The sequence below is a fragment of the Carassius auratus genome, chromosome 10 (genome assembly GCF_003368295.1).
Source record: "Carassius auratus strain Wakin chromosome 10, ASM336829v1, whole genome shotgun sequence".
In the NCBI taxonomy this organism is placed as follows: domain Eukaryota; kingdom Metazoa; phylum Chordata; class Actinopteri; order Cypriniformes; family Cyprinidae; genus Carassius; species Carassius auratus.
In genome coordinates, this window is record NC_039252.1 from 7,698,029 (window position 1) to 7,720,065 (window position 22,037).

The following is a 22,037-nucleotide window of genomic DNA, read 5'->3' on the forward strand; positions in this document are numbered from 1 at the left end:
GTATTTGTCCACTTTCCACCAATATAAACAATACAGCAATCGATTTATAACATCATCATCGCAGATAAAGTGACCCAACTGTTAATTCAATCACGACGTCAATTTGTAGGCCGACCCAGAATGCGTACGTGAGAATTTGTAATGGGTTTTTTGAGTAAATTAGGTCTGTTGTTGACGTTATTTTAAAAGACATTTGTTCAGCAAAATAATCAGTTTTTATTCTCCAACATAAAGTTCTGAAACCAATTTATTAGCAACACTTTGAGAGCACACAAAGGTTTCAACATTTGATGTTTGACCCATAAATCCATTTCTCTGAAAGGTTTACGCCTCAAACTGAGGAGATGCAAATCAGGATGATTTGACATAATTCTATTTTGAATAAAATAGACACTGAAGTTCATTCCAAGGCAGAGGGACTCATTCAAGCGGTGTGATGGAGATGAGTCTCAGAGCAGGATGAAGCGTGTGAGACCGCCGCCTCGGACTTCCCTCAGACCTTCAGCTGGACGAACTCTCTGATGTCTTTCTCCACGATGAAAAACTGACCTGCAGGACATAGAAGGAGTTGATGGATGACCTCTTTCAGCCCATAAGAACTTATTAAATACCAGACCAGGATGAATGACCTCAGTTATCGGAGCACTTACACCAGTTCATGTGGTGGTGGTGTTAATAGTTTACAATTCTCAATATGACAAGACTGTTAGTCCATGATGGACTGCAGTGCTAAACAAGGTCAAATAAGCCTTTGACCAGGAGCTCTGGAAGAGACACAGATTAAACGGTGATACCCTTGGTGTCCTTTGTTTCTTGGTCTTTAAAGCACTGGTGGAGCGTGCAGGACACATTGTTCAGGGTTTTGACTGGCTGATGGAGGATCTTATATTTTGACGTCAGAGCTGTGGTGATGCTTTGCACCGCTGCGTTCAGCTGGCCATACGTCACGCGGCCTTTCATATACCTGTGACAGCACAAGTGAACATAAAGAAATGGACTTCATGTGAATTGCAGTAACAATTTGAAAGATAACAGAACTGCATTACAACTGTTCTCTGAAATACTTGATTCTGATTGGTTAATCATGGAATTCCTGTCCCTAGACCTAATGAGCTCTCTTCCTTTCTGCTGTCTACATTAGTAACTACTTTTCAATGCTTTTCGAACCAAAATGGAGTATCTTAAGTAACCAGTCTGAGACATTCTACTAATGCACTGCAGCAGTCTGTATAGCAACACAAAAGCACCCCATACCGGACTCACCATTGATTTCAATAGAGCGCAACTGCAGAATTCTGGGAGTAAAAATGTGTTTCTTCATAGGGGAAGAACAAGGTTATTAATCAATGGTTTATTTTTTGTTGTTGAAGACTTCAGCTCACATTAATATTTTCTTTTTAATCACATTGAACAGTGAAAACTACATTACCCAGAGCTATTTAAAAAAAAAAAAATGTACATATTGAAATCGTTTTTAAAAATAACTTGTTAAAGACAGAGCCTCCTATGAGCTCTGAGGTTGTTCATCTATGGCATATAATTGAGTTATTTTACAGTAATTTTTGTAAAATTCTAACAAAATTATTTACAAACAAAAATACTGAATTTTTAAATTTTAGCCATCAGGTCTGGAAATACAAGTCTAGTTGAAGCTTCATGGAGGCCTCTCTTCAGTCACCATTGTAATTTTGTTTCATATCTTTCTATGATTATTTCCTCTCTCTTAATTAATTGTCAAAGCTAGCAAAAATGTTGACACTTACAAATCTATCCGCTCTATATTTTTAGGTTCACATTCTCTATCACCCTTGCTTTTAAACTAAAATACCTAGGCTATTATTTATTATTATTTCATTCTATTGTTATTATTATTTGAACTTGTCCATAACGTCACATTCAGCAAAGGTATGTTTTGCTTCTGTTGTGGTTAATTGCTAAATTGAATCTGAAGGAGATTATTTTCGTTGCTGTTTCCCTTTCATTTCATATCGTAGGTGTTTTGTCTTGTGTCTGGAAATCCAAAAATACCTCAATAAATATAAAAAAAATTAAATTGTATCCATCAATTTGCATTTTACATGCAATAATAATAATAATAATCATGTTTTACATCAAAATGTAAATAAAATTTACCAATAAGAGAGTCCACTTCCATGAAGCACTGCAAATTAAGGCTGCACGATTATGATTACTCCCTTGAAATTGTGAGTATTAATTACTATTATCACAATTTACATTTAATGATGTTTATACTATTGCTTGGTGCAACGGCATGCCATATTTTTATATGAAATAAAGAAGCTGAAAAACTTTTAGTGCTTTTCTATAGTATTAACGAATTGGTTTCTTCTTTAAATGATAAAAAAGTAAAAATATATATCCCTCACCTTAATCTACATCCTTCCACTTTAATCTTTCACTGCTCGCAGGGTTCCCTCAAAACCACTTTAAAATCTACCCAATATGAGGTCAATATGAGGTCAAGATGAGGTCAAGATGAGGTCACAATTAGGTCAATATGAGGTCAATATAAGGTCAAGATGAGGTCAAGATGAGGTCAATATGAGGTCAATATGCCAACTTCGACCCAAGCTTTCTGATCTCGTAATCAGCAGTTCAGCAGTGAGTCTTCTGAGGCGCCAGATTTACGTCGAGCAAAATGCCTCCAAAAGAACGAGGAGATAGAAGAGATAAAGAAAATGCTTGATTTTCTGGCTGAGGAGTTCTCGACTGTCTCTAAGCAGCAGAAATTGATCATTGATTTGATGAGCGAAATTAAAGAACTGAGCAACAAAATGAGGAGAAGGACAAGCGGATCGCCAGCCTGGAGTACCTTGAAAACGAACTGCAAAGTGTTCATTAAACTGAACGGGTCACCTGAGGAAGCACTCTCTGTTAGATTCATTGAGGAGCTGGACAAGCAGTGAATCATGAACATGTAACTTTGAAAGGGGTTCAATTTGTATCAATGTGTGTGACTTATAATGGCTATGGACACTTTTGAAGAGCTTGACTGTTTAAACTTAACAACAGTTGGAAATGAGAGTGACAATGATGAGAGTGAAGGTTCTTCAAAACTTTCAAATTCACTGATCATAATCTACATGGTTTTGAACAAGATCTTGACCCCGAAAACAATTATCTTAACAACATAATCAACGACTGTTGTGATTACTCTGATGATCAATTCAACATGAAAATAAAATCTGATTATGGATTGTCAATTGTTCATTTTAATAGCAGAAGCTTATTTGGAAATTTTATTTTCATCAAAGAATACTTAAGTCATTTAAACAACCCATTCCAGGTGATATCTGAGACCTGGCTTACTTCTGAGAAGGGTGTTGATCATGTTGAATGGATATGAACTGAATTAGGTTAATAGAGAGAATAAAAAAGGAGGTGGAGTGGCATTGTATGTAGATAGAAGATTAAAATATATAATTGTGAAAAATTTCAACTAACACTGAAGATGTGATGGAGATAATAACGGTCAAAATTAATTTGGAAAAAAAGAAAAATGTAATTGTAAGCTGTGTATACAGAGCCCCTGGTTCAAATATAGAAATGTTCATGAACAGTATGGAAAGAATATTTAATAAGAATGAGCAAAAAGTGCTGTTCATTTGTGGGATTTTAATATAAATCTTTTAAATCCCAATAAGCACAAACTGACAGATGAATTTATCAATTTAATGTTTAGTATGAGTCTTTTCCAACTTATAACTGAACCAAGCAGAATTTCATCACACTTTGCAACTCTAATAGACAACATATTCACAAACCAAATGGACAATACGCTAATGAGTGGGTTTGGTACTAAACGATATAAGTGATCATTTGCCATTTTTTGTGATGTGTGCTTGTGATCATGTGAAGTATAAGATTAGTTACAGGAGAATCAGAACTATTGAATCAATAAATACACTCAGATTTACACAATTACAGTGAATTACTTGCATATAATTGGAAAAAACTGAATGATAAGACTGATACCAATAATGCATATGCAACATTTCTGTCCACTTTTAAATCATTATATGATGAACACTGTCCGATAAAACAATTTACCATAAAGCACAAATTTAAAGAGAGACCATGGATGACAAAGGGATTAAAAAATGCTCGCAAAAAAAGAACACATTGTTTAAAGAATTTATAAAACACAGAACTAAAGAAGCTGAGAATAAATACAAAAGATATAAAAATAAATTAATATTATAAGGAATGGACCGATTAATAAAAAATACCCTCAGTATTTTATAGATAATGAGAGGACTTTAAACAACATGAAAGATGCGGTCAATGGGTTTAACAACTTCTTTGTAAGTGTGGGAGCAAAGCTGGCCGATGTAATTAAAAATCCACAGAGTGAAGGTGAGGTGAAGGCAGGGGATTATTTAGACAGTAAACCTTACTCTATGTTTTTGAAACTAGCTGAGGAAATTGAGATTATTGCTATTGTTAACAATTGTAAGAATAAAAAGTAAATAGACGTGAATGATTTTGATATGGTTTTAATTAAGGATGTCATTGGTGCAATTGGTAAACCGTTTACTCATATTTATAATTTGTCTTTCAAAACAGTTGTGTATTCCAAGCAAAATGAAAATTGCTAAAATCATTCCACTATATAAATCTGGAGAGAGAAATCAATTCACGAATTATAGGATTTAGGTCAAACAGATCTACATCAGTGGCATTAATGGATAATTAATTGAAGACGTTACCAGTGCTATAGATAACAAACAATATGCAGAGGGTGTATTTATTGATTTAAAAAAAGCTTTCCATACAAACTATCAACGTTTGTTAATCAATAAACTGAAAAAGTATGGTATCAGAGGAGTTGCATTAGATTAGATGAAAAGTTACATAAGTAACAGACTACAATTTGTTCAAATGGGGGTGTACAGCTCGGAGTGGTTGGGTATCACCAGTGGAGTACCACAGGGGTCAATATTGGGTCCAAAATGATTTATTATGTACATTTATGACATATGGAGGGTGACTAACCTCTTAAAATTTGTGATTTTTGCTAATGATACTAATATTTTCTGTTCAGGGGAAAATCTGAAGTAGCTTTTGGAGGTGGTCACATCAGAAATTAATAAATTAAAAATATGGTTTGACTTAAATAAATTATCGTTAAATGTAGATAAAACCAAATTTATGCTGTTTGGTAATAGTAAAACCGACACACAAGTAAAAGTTATGATTAATAATGTTAAAATAGAAAGAGTCTATGAAAATACATTTTGGGGTGTGATTCTTGATCATAAAATTTGTTGGAAACCACATATCAAATACGTTAGAACAAAAGTAGCGCAGTATTGGAGTAATGGGGAAAGCAAGGCATGTATTGAGTAAAGAAGCACTTTTTATTTTGTATTGTTCACCTGTATTGCCTTATTTAAATTATTGTGTTGAAGTATGGAGCAACAACTACAAAACCCACTTACAAACATTAAGCACAATACAAAAAATAGCAATTAGAATAGCAAATAAGGTAGGATATCATGAGCATACTAATTTACTATATTTAAAATTGCACTCTAAAGTTTAATGGTCTCGTTAAATTTAAGACAGCTCAATTAATTTATAAAGCAATAAATAAACAGTTGCCTGGAAACGTACAACAGTTATTTACAGATAGGGTTGGGGGTTATGAGTTGTGTCCTGATATGTCACAAAAACATGCCCACAAATATTTAAGTATTTTGAGTGTATAAGGCAGACCCAGCACAACCAGACTTCTTTTTGCTTCAAATAAATGTATGTTGCACTCCAGCTTGTAGTTGGTTGGTTTTTGTTTTCATGGCTTAAAGTCTTTAACAGAGACTTTTTCAAATACCTATGCAAAAAATAAATGGGTAAAATACTTGTGGAGGTGTACTGTTGTACTCCAAGTTGGATGTTAGCATGTCACCAAGCTAACAGCATGCTATAATAAAAACTATATATCAAAAAAATATTAAGGAAAACATCCCATTTGTAAATAGATTTTCCATGTTTCTTTTATTGAACGAAAACCTCATCACAGTGTCTTTTGGGATTGCATGAGACAGTATCTGAGATGGTAGCACACTGTTCAAAACAGCCTTCACAACAGCATTGCACCTACAGTGCTGTCTAGGTAGGCGGCTCACTGGATTTTGGAATACAGCTATTGTTTACTGCTATACATCTATTACAGCTATTGTTTGCTATATTTGCTCAGAGTTTTAGACAGATGTAGAAGGACTCACGGTGGTATGCTGACAAACTCTGGGACGGTAATGAGCTCCATCTCTTTGATCTGGTTGCGCTGATGTTTCCTGGGTGGAGCCTGTTCCTGAGGGGCGGGTGGTGCATCTGTCTGCCTGCTCTGAACTGCCACCTGTCCTCCTCTGAAGACAACACAAAAGCCAAACTCATCAGTTTCAGTCAAGGGGTTCATGTTTTTTGTGCTTCCTAATGATGAAGCAAACTGAAAAAGCACCATTCCAATGTGGTATAGTTTGGAAAGAAACACAAAAACAATAAATACCCTTGCGGAGCTGCTTGCTGGCCTCATTTGGGCATGTGCGGAGGGATGTTGTTCTTGAGGTGAAGGGCATCTTGCTCGTCCACTAGGAAAAATACTTCTAGATCCTGTTCACAAGATGAATAAAATATATTGTTATACCGTAACAAATTATAAGAACACCAAGGAACATAATTTAAAATGATAAAATATAAGTCAATTTGTGAACTCGGTCATTATTTTACAGAACCAGGTGGACATACCAAAAATATTCGTCAGGAACAGCAAAACGAAATCCGATTTTGGTCAAAATGTTTTTGGGGTGTCAAAAAATAGTGATGTTTAATTAGACCTTCACCAATGCTGTTTTTTGACTGGTAAAAATCAGCAATTTGGTCACAGATCACCACAAAAAATAAGTATGCTAGAATAGCAATTTATAAAAATTAGTGAGGATGGTGAAGACCCTTACTCTAAGACAGGTTTAATCTATTAAATTGGTTCAACTAAAGGGATACTCCACCCTGAAGGGAACAGTTCTTGAAAAAAATTTATTGGTGTGAATAACGTTTTAATAGTCTGAAAACCCCTTGTCCATTTCCATTTATATTTAGTCATTTAGCAGACGCTTTCGTCAAAACGACGTACAAACGAGGACATTGGAAAATCAACAAAAGATCAACAAATAGCAATGATAAGTGCAATAACAAGTACACATTATCAAGGGCTTTTAAAATAATATAATAAATGAAAAAAAAACTGATAGAATACAAAACAATTAGAAAGCTAGTTGTTATTTTAAGAAACAAGCAGCAAATGAATAGAGTGCAAGTATGAAAGGGAAACGTTTTTTTTTTTTAAGAATAGAGTTAGAGAGTGCTAGAGTTAGAGGGTCAGAGGGAAACAGAGAAAATGCTGAATTAATCGAAGCTTTTATTTCAGGTGCTGGGTCACATTGTACAGTTGCTGGAAACTGACTTTATCTGAGATTCGTCATTCCTTAACTGAGATTCTATGCTTAGACCGAGATCCAGACCAAAACCACAAAATCAAGACCAAATACCAACAAATCCTTCAACAACATTCACTTTTTTAATCAAATCTCTTTTTTTTTACACCTCCATGAATACAAAAACATTCAAACAAACACAAACATCACCACAACATTACCGTATTTTTGCCAATAACAGTAGAAATGTAAACAGATATGCTAATTTGAACCTCACATTTTTTTGTGAGCAGTATAGAAAATCGAACTCCAGTTTGCTAAAGTACTTTTTTCTTTCAGATTCAGTCAAGTGTCACAATATCACAGTACGCTTCGAGCCTGAGCCAGCTTTCCAAGAAGAGTCCAAGAAGAGCTTTTAGCAGCGAGCTCATATCATCAGGTAATGTTTCCCTTTTCACCTGGAAGAACCAAGCATATTTGTATTAAATGGGACAAATGCATTCAGATATAAAAGCATTAGGACAGACGCTAGTCAAACAAAAGGAAATCCTACTGTGAGACACACATGTCCAGTGTCTTTTCACTGGTTTGTCCCACCTGGTGACAGCGTCCCTCCGCCTGTTTGTCATTGTAACGGCAGTCGATATTGTGAATGATGACCACATTGGCTAAAGTCAGGTTAATGCCCAGTCCTCCAGCTCTGGTGGACAGCAGGAACACAAATATATCCTGGTCTGTGTTGAACTGGTCAATCAGCCCAATTCTGTAAAAGCCCAGTGATATTTACAATTACTGTCCATTTACTTAATTGGCATTAAGAAGTCACTTTTTTTCTGTCTGAAGTGATTTACAGTACGCTAACAGAAGCAAAAGTCCCTGGATCATGTTGTTCAGTGATTTGGACAAGAAAACAACATGGTGATCTATATGAATGAAACAGAATGACGTGCTGCTAGTAAATTTACATTTTGGTAATAATTCCATATATTCATAATAATTGGTAATATGTCACAATAATGAAATTTAAGTGGAGATCCACAATGCACAATATATCAATGCCATATGATATCAGTTATCGGCTGATTTTTTATTTGATTTTATTTGCTTAAAGGGTTAGTTCACCCGAGAATGAAAATTGGTCCATCTTCTACTCACCCTCGAAGCATCCTAGGTGTATGTGAGAAGGTCAGAATAATCCAATCGAAGTTAAATGAAAAATTATCTTTCAGTGGGGGGAAGCGGGTGTTTGTTGTCAACTGTTTCAGACGTGAAATAAAGTGCGCACATCTGTAATAAAGATCCTTCACATGACTCCAGGGGGCGAATAAAGACCCCCTGTAGCAAATACATGCGTTTTTGTAAGATAAATATCCAGATTTTAAATAATAAACACTTTTTTTTCCCTCACTCCGGCTGACTGTGGGGAACTGGAAGATGTGAAGGTGGATGTTGTAGTTCGTCAGCGCTGCGTGGTTAGTGGCGAGTGCGGAGAGAGAACAAAACAAAACACTGGTCACGAATTAGAAGCACAAAACAAGGACTTGTAAAGAAAAACTTTGGAGGATTTCGAAATAAGCCAAGAGGAGACATTTACCAGAGGCGTGCGTGCAAAAACGCATACATCTTCATCTTCCGCATGCATGTCTTCCGATTCCCAACATTTTATTCATAATTAATTTTTTTTATGTGCTTTATTTTCTAAGTATTAATATTTTATGCCATTGTTTGATCAAATTAAATTCAGCCTCTGTGAGCAAAATATACCTTTTTTAGTGGTCAACTAATGTGTGTATATATATAATTCAGAATTTATAATATTTAATAATAATTCAGAATTACATTTTATTTATTTTAGTTAATATTTAATTAATATAATATTTAATTAAATTAATATAATTTGAAAATTAGCATAACGTCAAACATTGTCGCACTGAATTGTGAGTCCATCACGTCACGTCATTGGCATTGTTTGCGGCAAAAGATAAAAACGTTTCAACTTTTCAAGTGACAACGCTGGCGTCAGCTAAGCAGATTGCCTTATGCAAATACCCTGGTGCAGATGCTAGCCACAAGCTTCAGGCACATCCTACACCAAGCGTCGATGCCGAAGCCCCATGGTTATGTCCTGTGAGTTAAATTTTTAATTGTAAAATAAACATACTTTAGATGATAACTTCTTGATACTGTGATTCTATTTTCACAAATAAAAAATATTTTAAAATACATTAAAAAGTAAGTAAACACCGTAACCAACAGGGAACTTTGTAATTGGGAAAATTTGTGTGAACTGGGAATCACAAAATAAAATAGAAACCAAAATAAAAGTCTCTAACATATCGGCAGAAGCCAATATTTGAAAAAATGCCAGATATCGGCCAACATATCGACGATGGTTGACCACTAATGTTTTTTTTTCTTACAATAAATAAATTATTAAACAAACATTAAACAAATTAAACAAAACCGCTCCTAGCAAACAACACAGAACCAAAAGTAATCCACCCCTACCTAAACAATGATGGCACAGAACACAAAACAAGACCAATAATTTTCACTGGGCAAAACAGATGGTCTCTTCCTGTCTAAACTGGTGGTTCTTGGCCAGATCATGAAGCCAATAGTCTGTTTCCGTCAAACTAAGACAGACAAAGTCTTCAAGGACACGGATGGAGAACACTGTGTCACTGAAGGAGACACAATCTGTGATTTACCACAGCTGTGACGAGACACAATAAGCATCATCTCCGCCTCAACACCATCTGCCAACATTACCTCTCTCACTCGCTCCTGTCATGAGTCTGGACTTGAGCCGATGATGATCTGAGACTGTCCTGAATTCCGTTACTCAGCAATATTTGACATCTAAGTGTGTAACTCCAGTCGGTTGCATCTGTGCTTAATGTCAAGCATCATTGTGAACTGGCTAAACTTCACCACTCGCTCACCCTGCAAGGGAAAAAAAAGAGATATTAACCATGCTGATGAAGATGAGAGGAGAAGATGATCAAATTGTATGTAAAAGAGCAGCATGAACATTCTGCGAAACATCTGCTTTTGTGTTCTACAGAAGAAAGTAAGTCATATGGGTTTGGAATAACTCTTGTATACTGTGTGCTGTAACCAGGTATATACTATGTCTATAGGTGACAGTGTGCAGTATGGTGTAATTTGGGACACAGTGTATTTCTCTGTATTGTTAAATAACTTTCATTATACTCTAAGGGGTTGCTGAAAATGTAATTTGTTCTGCCGAGCATTACAGGAATCTGTTTTCCCCAGCCTTCTCCTTCAGGGAGTTCAGCAGCTGTGTGAGGAGGCCGAGCTTCCTGGAGTCCAGCAGTAGGTCTGTGTCGAGCTGGTATTCATGCAGTGCAGAATACTGCTGACAGATGCGGTGCAACTCCATGTCCTCTCTGATGAGAGCGGGATCTGTGTCTCGTGACTCGGCTCCTGGAATTAACAGTAACATGCAGACTCTTCAGATACGATACACATATAATATAACAGAACAAGTAAAAAAAACTATACTCGTAAATATCTGGCCTAATTATACTCATTTCTTGCTGCAGTTCTGTATGAAGCACTAAGTCAAGACTGACTAATACTGTTGTTTTATGAATTAATGAGATCAACTGTAACCTGATATTAATATAGATTGTTTATTTAGTGTATGACCGAAATGCCAAAGTGATTTAAAATTTTTGTTTTATTTCATATTTTTGACACAATAACTAAATCAACATTACACTACAGCAATAATTTTTTTTTTAAATCTTTATTAATGTTATTATTATTTTACTTATTTTCCACACACAGCTGTTTGTGTACTAACACTGCTCTAAAATGTATTACATAAGTATATTCCATAGCAACCTAATATTCATAAATAATAATTATTATGTATTAAAAAAATGATTATAATATTATAATCATAACTATTATTAATATTTTCCGTACAGCTGTTCACAGACCATTGTGACCAATAATGATGATGATGATGATAATAATTACTTTTAAAAAACAATGATAATATATTCATAAATATATATTTTATCGCTTAACATTTTTTTGGCATTGTATAATATTAATACATTTAGTTTTACTATTATTATTATTATTATTATTACTATCCATACATAAAGCTGTTTGCGGACCAACACTGCTCTGAAATTGATCATTTGTTTTCCACAGTGGCCTAATTATAATATTTTTTATGCATTTATAGAAATATTATTATTATTTATTTATGTTCAATTACTTTGTTGCAGTATAATATTCATAAATATTCATAAATAAAATTAACTAAATATAATTATTAATATTATGTATTTTCTGTACAGTTGTTCTGAACAGTTTTTCAACAGTGTTTAAATGTATTAAATGAGTATTTTTCATAGCACCCCATTTTTACGTTATAACCTATTTTAGATTTTTTTTTTTTTTTATCCCTAAACAACTGTTAAAAGAAACTTTTAGAGTTTTTTTTTTTTTACTTCAGAGACTGTCTCTTTATAAATGGATAGCTCTTTGACAGAATAAGACAAAAATGGTAACAGACTTAATGCTGATAGTCAAAAGTCTGGCTACATGAGCTCTGCTGACCTACTTAAAATCAGTGCAGAAAAAAGAATCGATTCCATCAGGACCTGCTAAGATCTAAACTTCCCGCAGCCTTAATCAAAATGTACCACTTAAAAAAAGATCTCAGACCTTGAGCATGAGTCTGCTCATAGCTTTGATTTTTCTGTGATATAATACTGCCGATGAAGAAGCAGTTGGTTGGACATCTTCCTCAGTTGCAGCAAACGTTCTGCAGAAAGACGTGGTTAATAAACTATGATTCACATATACTGAAGCCAGTACCATTTATAACAACTCATCCTTTAAATACATACTTTCCCATTACTGGAGTGCTTCAGTTTGTGGAAAAGATTGTTGTAGAGTTCCTGCTGCTTCTCGGACATGGCACAAAATTCAGCTGCTTCAGGACCTGCTGGGCACATCACCATCTGTCAGTGAATCGCTGGAGTGCCCTAGAGCCACAGAGGGTCAACATGACAAGCAAAGTGCCTCCTCTGCTCATGAGACTGAATAATGCATTTGAGATGTTGTCCAACAGACCTTCACATTGACATGCATTCTGAGACCACATGCATTATGCAGACTGCTTATGGAGTCTGCATGCAGATGCTCCTCGCTCTTCACACGTCTGAGGATGAAGGGTTTCATGATGAGCTTGGCATGGGTGATCCTGTCCCTCTCAACACTGCTCTGCTCCTCTGCAGATTTCTGCTGGAACAGACCAAAGAAATATTAGAAACATCTGAACTAGATTTTTCATTTATTGAAAAAAATAATAATACTGCTTGCCCTGATGGTAGGGTCTTCTGGATTGTTTGCATTAGTGTTGGTATACTGTGTACTTTCTACAGGAATATTTATATATATTGATAAAGTAATGCCTCAATGACAAATCAAATCTTTAGTGCTCCCAAAAAAATCTTTGATGTTAAAATTGTGGCAAAAACCGTACAGCATGCTCCCAGCTTTATGTTGTTTATATTAGCAATAATGATATTTAGTCTGATTGGATCCAAATGGAGGGGAAACCTGAGTGTCTGAGGGGGCAAAGGCAGTTAAACCCCAGTGGTTAACCCCATCAGGGCAGCACACACTCCTGCTTTTACACAAACAGGCCGTGTGGCTGTAATAGAGCTCAAGGCATTTATTCTTAATGACCACTGACGCGTTGCTATGGATGACAGGTACGGTATACATGCAGCTCATGGTGAGCTTGTGTTGATGGCCATGAGGTGTCGGTAGCACTGCAAGTTCATGTTCTTCAGCAAGTGGCCTTCGGTGAACACAGCTTGAGCTTGCAGAACAGGCTGCGGTCACTGCTATTTCCAAAAGCCAGGTTGTAACTGTGCAGAAGAGATCATCTTAATGAACTGAGGTATTAAGGGGCAGGACATGAGGCACAGCCATGTTTCATTACCATAAATAATGAATGGGACAGGGTCGTTTTACTTAGACCTTTTCACGTTCACTCAAACGCTGAGTATTTCATCATTATTATATCTTTAAGCAGGGAGCTTTTCTTTCCTATGCTAACTTCACGGCTTGTGGCTCCATGTGTGGCATAGTTCAAAAGACACATATTTTCCCCAGGCACCTTCTTTGATTTATATGCAGGTGGTCTATGAAGGATATAACACCTCGACTCTTACTTCGCGGGTTCAGGGCAAGAGCCACGAGTGTATTTGAGAGCTTGAACTTCACTCATACTTACCTGGAGACAATGATGTTGTACTGTATCCACTATTTGATTCATATTCTCACAGCACATATACTTGTGATCCTTGGCAGACCCGAAATAACTCAACTAGACTGACGTCAACATTTTCTTTTATGTTGTTTTTTTTTTTTTTTTCATGCTAAAACATTTCCTTTTCTAGGTTAATGTGTAAAGTAAACCTTTTGTAGATTGGTTTCTCCCCAAAAAGTGGAGTGCAATGAATCCTGCATCCACTTGCAGACACAGCAGCACTATGTGAGTGTATATATAAAATAATATTTAATATAATATAAAAAATATTGGTTGCACTTTATTTTACAGTACGTGTACTAACATGTACTTATGGTGTACTTACAGTGTATTTATCTAAGAAATTTCTGGTTACACAAGGTAACTACAGTGGGGTAGGGTTAGGTTTAGGGGTAGGTTCAGGGTTAGTACCTAGTTACTACATAGTTATTGTAATTACTATAATAAGTACATAGTATGTACATGAGGAACAGGAATGTAAATAAAGTGCTACCAAAACATTTAATATAAAAAATGATATAGTAGTATATATACCAGTGTTTTGAAACTGGGGCACCAAAGTTTCAGTACCAGAACCAAATTTTCTGTAAAAGAAAAAACATATTTAGATTCTAATTGCTCTATTCACCAAGTAGAAGCAGGAACGGTGATGAGATGAGGCCCGAGGTTCCTTTCCTGATAAAGGTGGGCCAGAAACGAGGTAGTCTGAATGGTTTTCCCAAACCCTAAAAGATGAAAACACATCCTAGTGATTTGATATGGGATCATCGCAGTGTAAATGATCATTCAGACACAACCATTATAAAAACAAACCATCTCATCTGCCATGATTGCACTAAGTTTGTTCTGATGTAGTAAAGTCAGCCAGTTCAGTCCAATTAGCTGGTACGGCTGAGATCTAGAAAAACCCAAAGAAATATAAGAATAAATGATCACTCCGCAATGACAATGCCATATTTTTCTGAAATGTATGATGGTAAATCCCTTTCCTTCAGGACCGTCCGACATCATACTAGCAGCTCAGTGGAAAGACTGTTTCCTCTGTGCATGGCGTCATCCTGAGAAAGAAATGAGAAAAAGTGTTGCTCTTTGATCTTGACCTAAATGTTCTGGCAGTTATCAGCAGAAAGCAAAATGCACAGTTCTCTCACCAGGTTTTTCTACGAGTCTCAGCTCAGTGATTTTCTGAGCCTTCCTCAAAGAGCATCCTGCAATGAGTGTGAGCTCATCCACAGAAGCGGTCTGAAGGAAGCTGAGGATCTCAGATTTGAGTTTGGATAGGGTTTCATCTGATTGGTCAGATACATTCACCTAAGAGGCCTCAGAGTCACTGCACTCCTCCTCTGAGCTCATATATGGTTCTGACATTTTCACATTTTATGGTCAATACCGACAGTTTTGCTCTCCTCTGAGATGTTTTGATCCCATCAAGAGGCCTGTGTGGGTTTGGTTGGGGTGGACTGGGAACTTGGACAACCTGAGACTTGTCTGGTGCATTGGCAGCAGTGGACATTTGAGAGGTGTCATCTTCAGACTCAAATTCTAAATGTATAGAAAGAGTGTAAGCATTAGGACAATTATCACATGCTTATGTAAAAACTGTGACCCACATCCCAGTACTGCAGGGCTGACATATTTTTGTAGGCCGAAACCTGGAAATGGGTTTGCATTTTAGCATTCTGGTTCCATCGTCCCGAAGTAAACAGGTTTATTTAAGAATGGATTTAAAGTTTAAGGATTAGTTCACTCCAGAACTTTAATTTCCTGATCATTTACCTGATAATGCCTTTCTTTCTTCAGTCAAAAGGAAATTAACGTTTTTGAGGAAAGCTTTCCAGGATTTTTCTCCGTATAGTGGACTTCGATGGGAGCCAAAAGGTTGAAGGACAAAATTGCAGTTTCAGTGCAGCTTCAGAGCGCTCTACAACGATCTCAGCCGAGGAACAAGGGTCTTATCTAGTGAAATCATTTAATTCTGGATTAATACTTCAAATGTCTGAAATAAGGACTGTGGTTAACACAAGATCAAGATACTTTCATGTTTTTTTTTTTCAGAAAATATCTATTTTTGTATTTTTTTTTTTTTACTTTTACTTCTATTGAAATAGACTGTTACTGACAATAGCTAAATGGAGGTTTTCGTGGTCATTAAACGTTGTCATAATATCTAACAGGAAATCTCATTTACTCACTAATCGCCTTCACGCCTCATTGTGTTTATAATCACGCTCTTGCAAACTGTTCTAACTCAAACTTAAAGAGAAAAGGTTTTCTTAAATAAAGACTGAAAGAATTACGTTTTGACTGTGATGTGGTTTATAGCCTTTTTTGGGAGTTTGATTGACAGGCAATCTGACCAATCATAACACTGAATCTGCCTTTTTGTCCAAGAAACAATCCAGACAGAAGAAGAGATTTAAGTCGCAGCACTTGAACTTGAAAAATGGTGTGTGTTGATGTCTTTTTACACTTGAAACAAGTTATCTAGATGCGTTTTTGGTCTTTTCATCATGCAAATTTATTAAATTTAAGTTCAACTCAAATCAGACTCCATTTTATTATGACCTTGAATTTTGGTTGAAATGCAAATTGGTTTGCATGTCTGTTTCTAATTAGTATTCTTCTGACATTTGATTATTCTAGTTGTTAAAATCTTTATTTTATATTTACTTGTTCATTCTGGTGCTCATGTCACTAACAGGGATACAACGTAATCTACTACAGTCAATAATCACAGTGAAAAACTTAATCAAATCAAATGTAACAATTTATTAAAACAGTCAGGTAAATATATATTCTGCCAATTACATATCCAATTCAAACATATCAAATCATATCAACAAAACATCAAATTCTCAAATATGAATCTAAAAGTAAAATATGCACACCTGACCATAGAAAATACATAGTATGAAGTTAAGAGATACACACCACATTACAGGCTTTCTGTCTACAGAATCGCCCTGATCCTTTTGCTGCAATCCTTTAAATACAACACCAAGATAGAAACATCCCCCAAATGAAGGCATGTACAAACAATTGGAATTTGCATTAAGCCAGGTCCGGGGTGGTTTTACACCTCAATGGGAACAGAAGGAAATTTACATGGAAGTCCCTGGGAAAGGGCAATACCATTACAGTAAGCAAAAATCACTTAACTCTCAGGATCTGTATCTTTTAGTCTACATTTGTAAGATTGATACCATTGTACCACTCGTCCTCAGACTATTCAAATAACACCAAACATGACTGATGAATAAAATGGGTAAGAATTATATACTTTAATTGGCCAAAAAGCTTATTTTCTGCAATAATTGAAAAGCTTTTAGTGGAGGTAACTAAAGTAATGGTAACTTATGGATTACGCTACAGAAATACGTCATCTCTGCAGCACTAAAGTGCGGTCGCATACACTCCCGCCATTGACAAATGATGAATAGCCCAATAAATCATCTTGAAAAGGGATTAACCGGTAACCTGGCACTTGATATCCCAGCTAGAAAGACATACTGTTAGTGTCCTTGATCGGGACACTCTTTTCAATTTAGCCTCGGTGGATTTGCAGAGGAATAAAATGCCTTGCTGTCAGTACTGAGAGGATCAGAGACGGAGCGTCCCATGTTAATCCAATGACTGGGCCTGAGCTCACCGCAGGAGCCCGCCTCTTTCTCCTGCGATGGGAGCTGTGGCTCTCCTGGGAAGCGCCACACATCTGCTGCTGTCTCCTCTCGTGGACCGAAGCAGACGCTGAAAAGGAGAGCACGTCAACAAGGCTCAGCAACACATGAATCAATGCAGCAAATGCATCTTCACATCAAACTCAGCTGGATTCAGCAATACTGAAGCTATTCAAGCGATCAATGGGATTTTATCATGGGAATGGTTCAGATTGATGGAGTGGCTTTGCTTATCTGTACCTGCCATTCCAGACGTCTTCAGGGACGAGGGGTGCACTATTGGTCACCTTAAACGTCAGTGAGATGATTATTGACATGCAGCCCAAACGATGGCTGGAATGCACCCAGGATTGTCACAGTGGATGTAGAAAGCGCTTGTTTTTATCATACGTGAACATTTCCGTCATGTTGTAAGAGCTTTTGAGGTAGAGCTCATTGTTCTGCTGTGATTCGGACTCCTCTCAGTTTTCACACAGTTAGCCTACTTCTCTTCATCAGACAGTAATATTTATTTATCAGATGACAGCACTATTTTCTCAGGCTCTTCTTGCCTTGATATCAAAGTATAAAACATACCATTGAACAACTTTGTCGGCTGGAACTATTTGAAAATATAATTTCCTTTTCATTATCAATTCTAAGGTCAAGTCTCATGAATGACAGTTTATGAATGGCAATTAAAACAAATGCATATGATGACTTAAAAGCAGGTGTAGTCAGAACCTGCAGACATTTTTTGCACTGTATAATATTTTATAATTTTGTAAGGCTGCAAATATTTGCTCAAACTGGTTATGAAAATGGTCAACAACATTATTGATTCATCAGCTAGAGTGTACAAACAACAACTGTACAATGCAAGTCATTCAAATCATGCACTGTATCCCCTTAAATAGCCTGTTAAATTTACAAAATAGAAAAAAATCCTAAATTTACATTTACATTTACAGAATATAAAATAACCTGTTACATTTACATTTTAAAAAAGCCAGAAATTCAGTGTAAGAAATACAGAGACAGTGCTTCATGTATTATGGGATGGCATATTGGTGCCTGCACATTTTTATATAGCTCTTAAGTGATATAATGTTTATATACTAAAATCTGCTTTTTAGCCTAAAATGTACCGAAAACCACTTTATTAATACAAAAATATAATAAAAATAACAAAACATAATAAAAATATAATATTATTAAATAAATATAATAAAAATAATATAAAGCCACTATGAATCATTGTAAGTACAAACCCGATTCCAAAAAATTTGGTACACTGTATAAATTGTGAGTAAAAAAGGAATGGAATAATTTACAAATCTCATAAACGTATTTTTTATTCACAATAGAATATAGATAACATATCAAATGTTGAAAGTGAAACATTTTGAAATGCCATGCCAAATATTGGCTCATTTTGGATTTCATGAGAGCTACACATTGCAAAAAAGTTGGGACAAGTAGCAATAAGAGGCCGGAAAAGTTAAATGTACATATAAGAAACAGCTGGAGGACCGATTTGCAACTTATTAGGTCAATTGGGAACATGGCTGTGAATAAAAGAGCCTCTCAGAGTAGCAGTGTCTCTCAGAAGTCAAGATGGGCAGAGGATCACCAATTCCCCCAATGCTGCAGCGAAAAATAGTGGAGCAATATCAGAAAGGAGTTTCCCAGAGAAGAATTGCAAAGAGTTTGAAGTTATCCTCATCTACAGTGCATAATATCATCCAAAGATTCAGAGTATCTGGAACAATCTCTGTCCGTAAGCGTCAAGGCCCAAAACAATTCCGGCCCTTAGACGACACTGCATCACATACAGGAACGCTACTGTAATGGCTTCATAGAAGAAGGATCCGGGTACTGAAATGGCCAGCCGTCCAGGTCTTTCTCCCATAGAAAACATTTAGCGCATGATAAAGAAGAAGAGGAAACAACGAAGATTTAAGACAGATGAGCAACTAGAAGCCTGTATTAGACAAGAATGGGACAACATTCCTGTTCCTAAACTTGTAACACACGTGACAATAAAATAATGGGAAAACATTAGCTAAGTAACAGAACATGTTACACAAAACACCCTAATGTACATTACTAATAACAATAATGGGAAGAAAAATATGTAGATAAAATATTTTCATATGATGCTGGGATTTCTGGGAATGTGTTTTTACTGTTTTTCACTGTAAATGATATGGCAATTAATAGCTTTTACTTTCAAAATGCATACCGTTTTACAGTAAAATTACATTCAATGCAATGTTAAACCATAAATTTACAGTTCTTTTAACTTACTATTTTTTTTTACTTTCTTTTATGATAATATTTTAAAAAAAAATCATTGTGGAAGCCTTTTTGTATTCACAGTGCCTTGTCCTGAAGCACAAATACTGCAGCTGATGACTGACCTGACTGGCATCATTAACTGCCTTATATCTCAATATCAGAGTCAGAGTCAGAAAGGGCAGTGGAGAGAGCCGATCCTGATGGACGTTGGGTTTCAGGAGTCTCTGGAATGATAGTGTCTGACTCTATACTGGAATAAAGCAATAAAGCACAGGAGGCCAGCAGGCAAAAAACACAACGCATGCCCTTGAGAGGCTTATTACACTGTTTGCATTGGCAGCACTGTACTGATATTCCTCAGATATTCTAGTTGGTGACTGTCAGATATTTTAGATGTCATAATTTATTTCACTGTAAATAATGACAAGAGGGGCAAACATATTTCTTTTTTTTTAATCTCCAACTGATCAGCAGCGATGATGTTTTTATAATATTTACACAGCTACTTAACTGGCACCAGGTTTGCCTCTGATGGGTAACACTAATTAATGGCCTTTTATTCATTAAGCATTGTGAGATGGCCACATCAAACAATATTAAATCAATTTGAAGAGCAGGGTCTCGTGTGAAGTTCATACTGTCAAACTCATCAGTCTTCCCGAGGGATCCACATGATTCGAGGATGCTGCTCCTTTCTTTCTCCTCATTGCTCACTCTCACGCGTTATCAACAGTTCAGTGCAGCTTTAAGCGCCACGTCATGCATTTCAATCGAATACATTCATCGACTTCTGACTTGTGCTTCCCCGAATATACTACTTATCAACAGTGAGCTGATTTTTAGACAAGAATAGCATTTCTCTCTAGCAAAGTCATCGCTCACCAGCGAGCTAATAAATGTATTCTTTCAGAAATCATTCTTTTATTATTAATATAAATGTTGAAAACCATTGTTCTACTTAATATTTGTGTAGAAACTGTGATTTTTTTTTTAAATGCATGCTTTTATTCATCAAATATGCATACAATTGATAAAAAATGACAGCAAAACATAATGTCACAAAAGATCTTATTTTAAATAAATGTTGTTCCTCTGATTCCTGTATTCATCATATCAACAACATATTTGAGGTAAATGTGTTGAAAAATCTGAAAAATCAGTGTGTAACTTTAAGGAACGTCATTACCAAACGCCTTTTTTTCTGCAAGTGCATTTTTTTGGGAGTTATTCCATAACATTTGGTTTTTATATGTGTCCCACTGTTCAGAACTGTGCTAGATAACCATATTTTAATAAGCATCTTTGAGCTAGGTTCAAAAGTATCTAAAATTTCACTACCGAAACATTTGGTGGAATTTGGGTAGTGACATCTTTGGTTTTTTGGGAGTTATCCCACAGCATTGTCACCACCGAAACAGTCACGATCTAAACATGTCATCATTGTTTCGGTAGTAACAAGAGGGAACATATTATCCTCATATTTGGGGGAAATAAACAAAATTTTAGTTCTTTTTTTATGCTTTAGTAGTGTTTTAGTATGCAAGTTACAAGGATAAATATTCCAAAACGTACTGAAAACACAATATGAGAATTAACTTCACAATCAACACTATAAATGTGTACCTTGCATGTTATACAATTTGCATACATACCAGTTTAGAAAAAAATGTTTGTTTTTTTTTCCCAAGACGTTTCCAACTCTGACTTTGGACCAATTCTGAATGGCCCATATATATATATATATATATATCTTTATTTTTTTTCTTGAAAAATGAAAAATAACACTCAAGTGACGACAGATCAACTGAACAAAATATGTAAGAAACTAGTTTCCCACAGAAGAATGCAGCAGTATAAAACCATCATGTCTTTGAACCTGCCCTGTGTTCAAGTAAATCTGTCTAGTCTCCGAGTCGCAATACATAAACCCATTCCTTTTCCTTTCATTCAAACTCTGGCTCTGTGCTGTAATTAGATGCCGGACTGTGAGCGCGTGGTTATTTGATTGACATCATTCCTGAGCACCGCTTGATCTTGCTTCACAAGGATGCGAGTTGGCAAGATGCGAGAGAACAATAACAGAGAGCTGCTGCTGACGCTGCGAGGTGACGTGCTGTGACTGCAGTATACTGCAGCGACTCTTTCACACGTGCTGCTCTCCAAATCATGCATAACATGAGGATAAGGCTAGAAACGGACTGATTCTCAGTGTCTCAGCAGAAGAATAGTACAATAATATAGCATATAGATTTCAGCAATTTAAATCGTAGGCTATTCATTGAAAAGGAACGCAGTGTT

At 35.9% G+C, this 22,037-nt stretch overlaps 2 pseudogenes; both read right to left on the reverse strand.

Annotated features, from left to right (window-relative positions):
* Positions 1 to 335: 335 nt before the first annotated feature.
* On the reverse strand, positions 336 to 7,611 carry LOC113110453 (spindle and kinetochore-associated protein 1-like; annotated as a pseudogene).
* A 392-nt stretch (positions 7,612 to 8,003) lies between these two features.
* Positions 8,004 to 17,776, reverse strand: LOC113109455 (SWI/SNF-related matrix-associated actin-dependent regulator of chromatin subfamily A containing DEAD/H box 1B-like; annotated as a pseudogene).
* Positions 17,777 to 22,037: the final 4,261 nt, after the last annotated feature.